At 36.8% G+C, this 11,210-nt stretch overlaps 1 pseudogene; it reads right to left on the bottom strand.

Annotated features, from left to right (window-relative positions):
* Positions 1 to 9,339: 9,339 nt before the first annotated feature.
* Positions 9,340 to 9,814, bottom strand: LOC146400824 (large ribosomal subunit protein eL21 pseudogene; annotated as a pseudogene).
* Positions 9,815 to 11,210: the final 1,396 nt, after the last annotated feature.

Here is an 11,210-nt window from a genome sequence, read left to right as displayed (position 1 = left end):
GCTGAAATTAAGGCTTTTCTGCAAATCCTGGTGCTTAGTTATACTGTACTACCAAGAAAATACTCCACAGTTGACCGATTTCTGTAACATACATTTCACTGTTCAGTGATGGGGATTTAGTTGTGTCTCTATGCCCTCTTTCTTTGTCACTTTTATTTTATCATTTTCTTTTTCTTTTTTCTTTTTAGGGCCACACCTATGGCATATGGAGGTTCCCAGGCTAGGGGCTGAATCGGAGCTGCAGTTGCCAGCCTATGCTACAGCCACAGCAAGGAGGGATCCAAGCTGCATCTGCAACATACACCACAGCTCATGGCAATACTGGATCCTTTACCCACAGAGCAAGGCCAGGGATTGAACCCACAATCTCATGGTTCCTAGTCAGATTAGCTTCTGCTGCAGCACAACAGGAACTCCCTTAATTCATTTTTTATTGTTTATTTATTTTACTTCGAATACTTTAATTCAGCTGGAATTTGGGTGTTCTGGATATAACAATGGCATTGTTGCAGGAAGGGTGACCCCTTCAGGGTGGAGCAGGGGCTCTTGTCTAACACTGGGAAATGGATTGTCAGAGGAGACACACGTATCAACAAAGCAACAGACTTTATTGGGAAGGGGGGCGGGGTGGAGAGCAGCAGGTGAGAGAAACCAGGAGAGCTGCTCTGCCACTTGGCTCGAAGTCTCAGGTTTTATGGGAATGGGGTGAATTTCCAGATTGTCTCTAGCCAATAGTCTCACTTACCTGGTACTTGGTCTGGCTCAGGGTCCTTCTTAGTGACAAGCACATCTATCAGCCAAGATGGATTCTAGCACCAAGGATCCTGGGGGGTTGGTTGTCTCTACCCTCCTACTGGCCCCTCCTAAATCCCCCTCCCCTCAGTTTTCAGGGGCCTTCTCAGGGCCTCTGCTGTGAAACAACTCATGGAAGCAGCTATCATCATGCCTGCAAGGCAGGCAGTTTCAGTCAGTGGTCCCCTAACAGTAAGACTTGATTATTTGTTTTTAAGACCATTTTTCTTGTATTTTTTGAAATTTTAACTTTGTTCCTTACAATTTGTAATGATACCTGTATTATATATAGAGAGTGTGATAAATACAATATATGTATATATTGTATTTTGTGACACTTTTTCTTTTATATTGATCTGGTTTCTAAACTTTGTTCAGTACTATGCTATTTTCATAATTGCATTATTTCACTTTTATAAAATGGTAAAGTTTTTATATCCGGTAGTGCAAATATATCCTTAAAATTTAAAAATATCTTAATATTCTCTCCTTATTATTTGTCCTGATAATGTTGAGAATCAATTTAAAGAGAGACAAAAAAAAGAAAATGACATTTCATTGGCTTTATACAAAGCCAAAAATTAATTTGGAAATAATTGATATTTAAAAAACATTCTGTTTTTCATCCATGAATATGGCATGTGTCTCTGATTATTAAAATCTTTCCTTACATCTCTCAAGAGAGTTGTGTGAAGCGTTTTAAGTAAGTATCATTAATTTTTTAGAGTCATTTCTAAATATTTACAGTTTATTTGGGGTAATCCATGTTATTATTTCTGCATTTCAATTCCTGTGTATACCTGGCTTACAAAAATGTATGTGGAGGAGTTTCCGTCGTGGTGCAGTGGTTAACGAATCCGACTAGGAACCATGAGGTTGCGGGTTCGATCCCTGCCCTTGCTCAGTGGGTTAATGATCCGGCGCTGCTGTAAACTGTGGTGTAGGTTGCAGACACGGCTTGGATCCCGCATTGCTGTGGCTCTGGCGTAGGCCAGTGGCTACAGGTCCGATTCGAACCCTAGCCTGGGAACCTCCATATGCCACGGGAGCGGCCCAAGAAATAGCAAAAAGACAAAAAAAAAAAAAAAAAAAGTATGTGGATTTTGTGTCTTAAACATAATCAACATAGTAAACATTCTTATTATTTCCAGGACTTTTCAGTTGCTTCTCTCTGGTTTTCTAATATTTATTGGGGAAGAGACAATTTTTTTTCCTACCCAAATGGTCATCTTCTTATTCTTTACTAAGAAATCTCTAGTGTTATTTCATGTATTAATGCTGCTTTAAAATCTGTCTTTCAGTCTCACTTCAAGAGTAGAGATGATCATGGAACATAGTCTGTACAAGCAGAAATCTTAAATGAAACTTCCAGGAAAAAATATTGACATAGAAGGACAGACTCACTGACCCATGATTTTTTTTCTTTCTTTCCCTTTTTCCTGATCCTTCTTACCCAGGGTAGATAAGGATAATTGGGCTCCAGTAGCTATCTTGAAAACAAACAATCACCCCCTAAGAAAGATGTAGTGAACATTAAAAGCCTCATTCTCTGAAGTCAGGAAAATTCATATCAATAAGGAAGTTCCTATCTCTAGTGTTTTTTATGTGCAGAATTAATAATAATAATAATAATAATAATATATCTTCATTTTATGTAAGCCACTGTTTTTAAGGATTCTCAGGTGAGATGCAATTTCAAACAAATAGCTACATGATTTGGAAATAATGACACATTTTTTTCTTTTTTTTTAACCACATACTATATACAAACTTATAATATTGGCAAGACTTTCCAGACCATGTTAAATATTAATTGTGACAGTTTCTTGGATCTAGAACTTAGTTCAAATATATTTCCAAACTGATTTGAGCCTTGCTGGCCTTAGACTAACCCAAATACCTAACAAATTCTGGCTCATCTTTGGGTGGGCATCCTTAGATTAACAGGTACCTGTATTTGAAGTTATACTCAAATCCCAAGTTTTGGCTCTACCTTGCAGAGGTCACTATCGATTCATACCAAAGCAATTGTAATGGACTCACTTTGACCCTTCTTTCATTTGTAACTGCAGTGAGTGTGAAGAAAAGCACCAGAGAATCATGATAAAGAATGAGGTGTCACTTACAATAGCCTGATCAATGGTTTGGAAGCCACATAGAATTCTACCAGTATTTGAAGCTTAAAAATAAAGTTGCTGGAGGAAAATTAAAACCTGTGATAGAAATGTGAAAAATCTTATCAAGTAAGTGAGATAAAAGCTACCATTTAGCCTTTTATGAAAAGGCTTCAGGAAATTATATGTGGTCATGAAAATACTGTGTTTCAAAAGACCCTTTCAAAAGAAACAGTACAAAAAACCATCTCTGAAGGCACTCTTGTGATTATGAAAGAGAATTATTCCCTACAAAACACAGCACCTAGAATGGATAAAATGGGAAAATTATTTTTTACAAATAAGTTCTTCTGTGATTATCAAGAAGAATCAAATATTAAAGTACAAAACAGAAAAAAAAACCTCAATCAGATAATAAGTCCATTAAGAGTGACGGTCTGAAAAATATGAGTTTCACTATCTGATGTGTTGAAACTCTCAATCAACTACCATAAAATAAATGTAATAATAATTCTATGAATGTAAAGAAGTATGATAAAATGGATCCAAACTAACAGAAATGATATAATACAGAGTATGATATGCATGAACTCATAGTTTTCTTAGCCAAATGATGGCCAAAAGACTATAAATAAAGAAAGTGTAATCGTTAATGACATATTTAGAAATATGACATATGAATCATTTGTGGCAGTTAGAAATTTGTTATATCAAAAACTGGCTTGTTATAATTTCCATTCAATACTCTTTTCCTCTCCCCCATAAAGACATTGGAGAAAAAGAACAGTACATTCTAACCTTCAATATTTTAATAATTCTATACCTGATGTCAGAAAAAAAGACAAGCGATTATGCATGAGTTAAGAAAACTGACTTCTCTCAGGGAAGAGTTGAACTCAGCTGAACATTAGTGAGAAGAGCTGTGAGAAGAAATATGTGAGAGACCATGTACCATCATTTTCTGCTCAAATCTATTCTATCCCCCTATCACACCCATCTCCTGCCAGGGAAGGGAGGCAAAAAAGGGACAGAAACAGTGAACCCAAGAAAGGTATCTGCTGATTGTACAGTGACGGAAATGGCATCTGGTGATTTAGGGGTTTAATCTTTCCATCTTTTTGTCTCAGTATTTTAGCCTCGTCTGCAGGTTAGTTTTGCATATGGTGAAGATAGTTTGCACATGGCCAGCCATCTTCAAATGCCCATTCCAAACCATACCTGCAGGAAATGTGTCTCTTTTTCAGAAATCAGTCAGCCTGAATTTTTTTCTTTTGTCAAAAACTAAAGCACTTATCCTGATTGAAACTACTGAGATAAGACTTAAGCCAATGAATGCTACACTGAGCACAGGCATCTCAGCAAATGGACATTAGTGGGGTTTGTGGCTTTTTTTTTTTTTTTAAGAGTATAATTGATTTGCACTGTTGGTGAGAATGTAAGTTAGTATAACCACTGTGGAAAACAATATGGGGGTTCCTCAGAAAACTAAATATAGAACGACCACATGACCCAGCAATCCCACTCCTGGGCATATATCTGGACAAAACTTTCATTCAAAAAGATACATGCACTTGTACGTTCACTGCAGCACCATTACTTATCTTTTTCAATCAGATGCTAGTCAACAACATAAGGACATGCATACTGTTTACTCTAACTCATGTCTACCACAAAACCTTGTAAGGAAGATGATTTGCCTTCCTGTGTTGCTTGTCCAGAGGCAGATAATGTATAGGAATTCTGTCTTGGCCCCTTCACACTTATTCCTCCCTCGAAAGGAATAAATTAGCTTGTTGATTTCATTAAGAAAGAGTAAGGAAGATAGTATCTCAACAAAACATTCCCAAAGCAAGCTTTCTCAGGAAAACCCCTTCTAAGGAAGCTTCCCAGCAGACTATATACAAGGTGGGAATAAAAGATGAAAATAAAAGTATGATTAGGTGGCCCAGTGTCAAATGATGTCCAAACATAAGCTCAAGTAAGGGTTAAGTAGAGTTCACCCTTAAAGCTGTCAAAGGTTTAAAGGTTTCTCTCCAGCTCTAATTTTAAATGAAAATATTGTGATTATCCCATGTTTTGGTCAGCAATGTAATATCAGAAGTTGAAATTTGACAAGAGTCTTAGAGAGAAAGCTTGGATGCCATTGACTCTATACTTTGTAAGCCTAGAAATATAAATTCAGATATCACACGTCATGAATCTAAGAAGTCATTAATTTTCAATATCCATTATTTCATTACTGCTAAGAAAATAAAGCTACCGGTTAAGTCATGCCATCATTGCCAAGAACTGTGAAGCGTCCAGGATTTACTGTTTGGAACCTAATAAGTTAGGTTTACACAGTGTCATGAATGCTGGTAGAAGACATATAAGACTCCTGGATCAGAGATGAAGAACCATTTATTACTCAAAACATTGGTGGCAGCCAGAATACCAGCATTTTTACACCAATTCCACAACTGCCTGTTCCCATGGGGCAACATTAAGAGGATCCTATGACACCTATTGATGAGGTGGGCTGCATTGCCATGGAGGAACCCTGAGTAAATAGATCCTGAATCTCTTAACACTGGTAGTCAGAAATTTGGCAGCCATATCAGGAATGTATTGATCTCATTACCGAAAATATATATTACTTATAACATGATGACAGTAAGTTCCAGCTCATGGGATTATTTAGAGCATCATATAAGATGAAGTGTATAAATGCATGTGCAGGGCAACTGGCACGTGATGATAGTATTAAACAGATGTTAGTTTTCCTTTTTCTTTTCATATTTTCCCCTGTGAAATAGACACTCCTCAGATGCCACACCCTAGCTCCCTCAATTCTACACCCACTAGCTGCTTAAAACTTGACTTTCTCTTAACAGGGAAGGATGTTGCATTCCAGAATTACAGATACTGAAATACTTGTCTTATCTGAAGTGGCTAACAAACAGCAGAATAGGTGGGTTTAGGATGCTAGTGCATCCGTAAATGAAGGGGATATGGACAAACAATGACAAAACATTCACAAAGTGAAACTACGGTCACAAAAGACAAACATATCTTGTTTTTCAACCTAGCTCAAACTAGTAACCAGACACACAACCTCTTTTACAAAGGAAGGCATTGAAAATTCAGGCTTCAATCCAACAAGGAGCAATTAGGAAATTTGTAACTTAGACTAAATAAACAAATTATTCAATCAGCTAATTGAATGCTCTGTTAACAAGCACAATGAAATGGTAAATGAATGCCAGATTGAATAAAGGTATAAACAAATAGACAATTAAGTACAGTTCTATATTTTAGCCTGTAAATCTTTATCACAATGGCAAGAAATGCTATATTTCTCTGAATGCTAGAAATTTTTTTAGTATTTTTATTTTCTATGTTTTCTCAAGTCCCATAGATTTGAAGCAATTTTATACCATTTCAAAGTTAACATAGATCATTTATGGATGAATTTTTTAAATTTTACAATTAAGTAGTTGCTCCATAATTTCTTTAAATGTTTACCCCAAAGTTGTTCTATTTTGAATGCACCTGTGATACATTTCCAAATTTGTCCCAAACTAAGAACATTATAGGTTGTTTGTTTTAATCCCGGTTTATCATTCACATTCAATGCAAACCCAAATATCATTGCTTAAGTTATCTTTTTCTACAATGCCTTCTTTTAAAGGAAAATATTTCTAATAAGTTTTATAAAAATTATTTATATTATTAATTTTTATATTTCTTTAATGTCAATATCCATCGTAGATAGTAACCTTTTATATTGAGTGACTGCTGCATTTAGAATCTCCATGTTACATTTATAAAAATATGCCACCAACAACATATACCTGAATATATGCAAGATTATAGACACACTGGGAGAAGATTTTAAATAACCCAATATTCAGTTATCATCAGAAGTTAGTATTTCACAGAAATTTTAAGGAAGTCACTAATACCCATAAAAATATCACTCATAAGTACAGGAACTTTCAAAGATAAGATTTCAAAGATATGATTTCAAAGATGTATATGCTGTTACCTGCTGCCTCTACACGTCAGCTGTAGTTTTTGGTTAGAGGTAATGATCTTACTAAAAATTAAGAAAATGATGTCTCTGGTCAAAGTTTTCCTTGTTATTTAGTAAATCAAAACATTGTCATATATGTACCTCAATATTTTTAATGTTCTTAACACTCTAGTAATTTACTATCTGTATTTCTTTTCTTTCTTGCTGGCAGTTTCCATCTCTGTCAGTAATTCTTTAAAACAGCCATTTCAAAATGGACTGCTTTCTATTTTGACATTGTCCATCCAGAAGGACACAGTTCTGTCAATATGGCAATAAAAGAAAAGGAAGGAGAAGGAAAACACGCACTCATGCATACACAAACATGAAACATACATGCATCCACACAAAGTCACAAACATATAAGACAACATCAACAGCAGTCACAAGAAAAAAATCAGTTGCGCTCATTTCCCCATTTCCAGTATTAAAATTTCATCCTTAGTTTCCTCCTTTCCACTAATTAAATACCCCGTGGAATAAAACAATCCTTAGGCAGGGTTTTCTCCAAATGGAAAAGATAAATTGACAGCTTCAAAATCCAAAGGTGAGAGAAGACAGGATGTATATGCTGACCTAGGGCAATAGGGGGAAACTCTTGCGCCAGCCCACTAGACATCCTCATGAAAATGTGCTTAAGGTTTTCCAAGTGAAATCCAGACTAGGCTGACAAATCCCGCTGTGAAAGCCACAGCCCTCATCGTCTATGATGGCTGCTCACACTGCCGCCGCCTCCTGTCTTGTCAGGACAGCACTGGGTGGCACATAGCCTTACTGAGTGCCACACCTGAGCGCAGAGACGGGAGATGCCTTTATACCTGGGACCTTCAGGGAGTGGTAAATATCTGATTCGTGTTTCTAAAAAATCCAGGAGGGTAATTTCAAATAACCCTCTTCTAAGAAAGAAATCAGTTACACATATATGTATACTGTACAGTAGAAAATTGACAGAACACTGTGAACCAGTTATAATGGAAAACAATTAAAAGCATTATATAAAAAAATAATAATAAAATGAGGAGGAAGAGGATGATAATAAAAATGACAGTAGCACCTCTAAAAAAATAAAATAAAATAAAAAGAAAGAAACCAGCATTTAAGGTGAACACTTAACTGAGATCTCTGTGCACGCTGACCCCTGCCTGGGGAAATACCCTTTCTTTGCCTGTTCTTCGGGGGCCACTGAAGGCTCGCATCATCTCTGAGGTCTCCCAAATGTTTTTAGCCCTCTCACTGTCTCTCATGTTCGAACCTGGGCTGATGGCCGACAAGGTACCCTGTACTATTCATTCTTTTGCTAGTTATTTCACTCTCTATTTAAATCATAACTTTCTATGAAGAGAAAGAACTACTTTTTTAAATTTATGTCTTTTCTTTAGATATTAGTGACAAATAAAGTAAGAACCCTGCCCACATGAAAGTTACTTTTTATTTGGAGGAGACAACCAAAATGATGAATTAGAATATATTTAGATAATTTCAGGAGATGTACAGAAATGAAAGCATGGGGACATGAGGTAAGTTGTGAGGGGCATTATTTTATACTGGAAAAGTAAGAAGAGCCTCTCAAAGAAAATTTATGAGCTGAGTCCTAACTTATGAGAAAGAGCTGAGCAGGCATTGATGTACAAGAGTGTGTACCAGGCAGATGAGCGAACAGGTTAATAATTGGTGAATTGAATTTTCTTTTCTTCCGAGAAAAAACCCTTTAGCTGTGTTTCTAGCTGCAGTCCCATTATATTTCTCTTTAGCCCTTCCCCTAGCTCTCCAGTTTATCTTTTTAATCTCTCCAGTTATGGATGCTTGTCTTTTTCATCACCTCCGGGAATGGGTAAATAATACCAGAGTGGAGTTGATCTCATAAAAATCAGGAGGGAAGAGATTGCTAGGGAAAATAGATATTAATAAAATTAATACAAAAATAAGAAAAGAATATAAACAATGGAAGCTTTCTATGAATAGGAAGAGTCAAGTGATTTGAAGGAAGCTTTATCCCATTCAACATACTTTGTTTTCTTTTTCTTTTTAGAGCCACACCTGTGGCATATGGAAGTTCCCAGGCCAGGGGTCAAATCAGAGCCACAGCTGTAGGTTTGCACCACAGCCACGGCAATGCCAGATCCTTTAATCCACTGGGTGAGGCCAGGAATCCAATCAACATCCTCATGGATACTAGTTGGGTTCTTAACCCACTGAGCCACAATAGGAACTCCTATTCCTATTGTGCAGCACAATGTCTGAATCCTACTGTTCTATGCATACCAATGATTACCTAAAACTTCTTTTTCAGCAAGAAAAACACTACATCTTAAGAAGAAAGACATTACCTAATGAATCAGGACCCAAAGTGTGTTTTAAATGCATCTCTGGGGTGGGGAACACTACATGCTATTCAACTAAGGAAAAGTCCCAACTTTTCTAGTCTGGTTCCAGCAGCTCAAGCTCTGTTCCGCTGGTTCTCACCAGTGCCTCTCTGGGTGGAGCAGGCTGGAGCTTCGAGTGAACCCAGGGATGCTTCTCTTTGGCTTCCTTCTTTTCTGATCATTTTCCTTCTCGGGTTTCAGGAAGCTTAGAGTGTATCCTCTTAATACATATATTCTTCCCTTGGCAAGAAGCTTGCCCTTAACTTGTTTGTTTACAACAGCACGGACAAGCCTGTGGGACTCTTCCAGCTGTTGCCATGGTAGCACGTGTGGGGTGTTCCTTTTTGAAAAGGGCCCATTCTATCCATGTCTACAGCATCGCCTTTCTTGTAGACTTGCTTAGACGTTGCCAAAAGAACAACTCTGTATTTTCTAAGAGGCCTAGAAAACACTGAGCAGGTGCCTCTCCTCTTTCTCTTTGAGTTGGTCATTTTGGCAAATTAGTGGAAAATGGTAGTTCCTGTGGAAGAGAGCTCAAATTTTTCAGTACTTATAAAAAAGCACCTATTGTTTCACTGTAATTTTGAGGGGAAGCACATGGAAATGTAACCATGAGAGATGTACCATTTTAGAAAAGATTAGTCAAGCAAAGATGGCCAAATGAAAACCAAAGCTCTTGTCTGCACCAGACAATCATAAAAGTGGCCTTTATAAATTGGAGTATATGTTTTGATGGATATAATTGAGGATTACCTTCCATTTAATTATGTACGGTCTCTGCAGTGTCTCCTGGTGACTGACATTCTTGCAATACCAAATCATCTCTCTTTTTGTGCCATTGCCCTCCTCTTGATTAATTCCTTCAAGAATACTATGGGTGCACATATTTTAACCAGCTCAGGAAAAAATGAATCTCTTCTGCACTAGCTGAATAAGGAAGTGAGATGTCAGGAGGAGTTCCTCTGATTATAAACGTAGTTATTTGTTTGGCTTTGGGTTTTTGTTTTTCCTTTGCAGCTTCTGATCTGGCAAGCCCCTTCCCTTCAGCAAATAGTTTAAAATGCACACTTTAATATTTATGCAGGAAAGTGGTTGCAAGATTTATAGCACAATAAAATATCAATTGGACCATGCTGTGTTGGTCATAATTATTATTAAGAACTACTTAACCAGGTATTTCAGATTTCATATCTTCATTAAACACTCATAGTCCTTGCTCTCTTCTAACTCTTCCATGCCTCTCAGGTGGGAGAATTGGTTAATCATATTTTCATTTTATTTCCAAGAAGCATGAGGGTTATTTATAATTGAAATTCATGTGTATGATTTAAAGCTTTCTCCAAAGAACAAAAAAGAAATGAAGATGTCTTTGTGAATTTAAATAAGGGTTCATGTTAAAAACAAGACTGTTAAAAAGGTTAAATGTACACTTTTAGGACTTTTGCCATGACTCAAGAAATCTTGATTTTTTTTTCCAAATAGCTGTAGGAAACTTGCTACATGCACAGGACTAGAAAGGGCATTTTAGGTGAGGGAAAAGCATAACATTTTGAAATAGCTGAACAATTGCAATAAAATATACACACAATACAATAGTGTGGACCTTTCCCTATAGGTAACAGAGGAGCACTGCAGATAAACTTGGGGCAACATGACTAGATTTCATTTAACGGAAAAAAAATATTCTGGTGATAAGATAGAAAATGGTTGTAGACAGATAAAGCTGCATGCAGGAAGATGAGATAGGGACAAATGTCTAAGAGGAAAATGAAGGTTTGAAATTGGCCATGGAGATGGTGTGAAGACTGGAGAAGGATTTAAGAGAGAGGTTCAACAGAGAAAGGAAGACAAGAACACTTTCAGGATTCCAGTCATTTTTTTAAACAA

The sequence above is a fragment of the Sus scrofa genome, chromosome 8 (genome assembly GCF_054392235.1).
Source record: "Sus scrofa isolate SSC_HxYL_T2T_F1_AM1 chromosome 8, Sscrofa_HxYL_maternal_Yorkshire_Landrace_v2.0, whole genome shotgun sequence".
NCBI lineage: Eukaryota > Metazoa > Chordata > Mammalia > Artiodactyla > Suidae > Sus > Sus scrofa.
The sequence above is the reverse complement of the archived record's forward strand: the minus strand, read 5'-3'. Positions and strand labels throughout refer to the sequence as shown.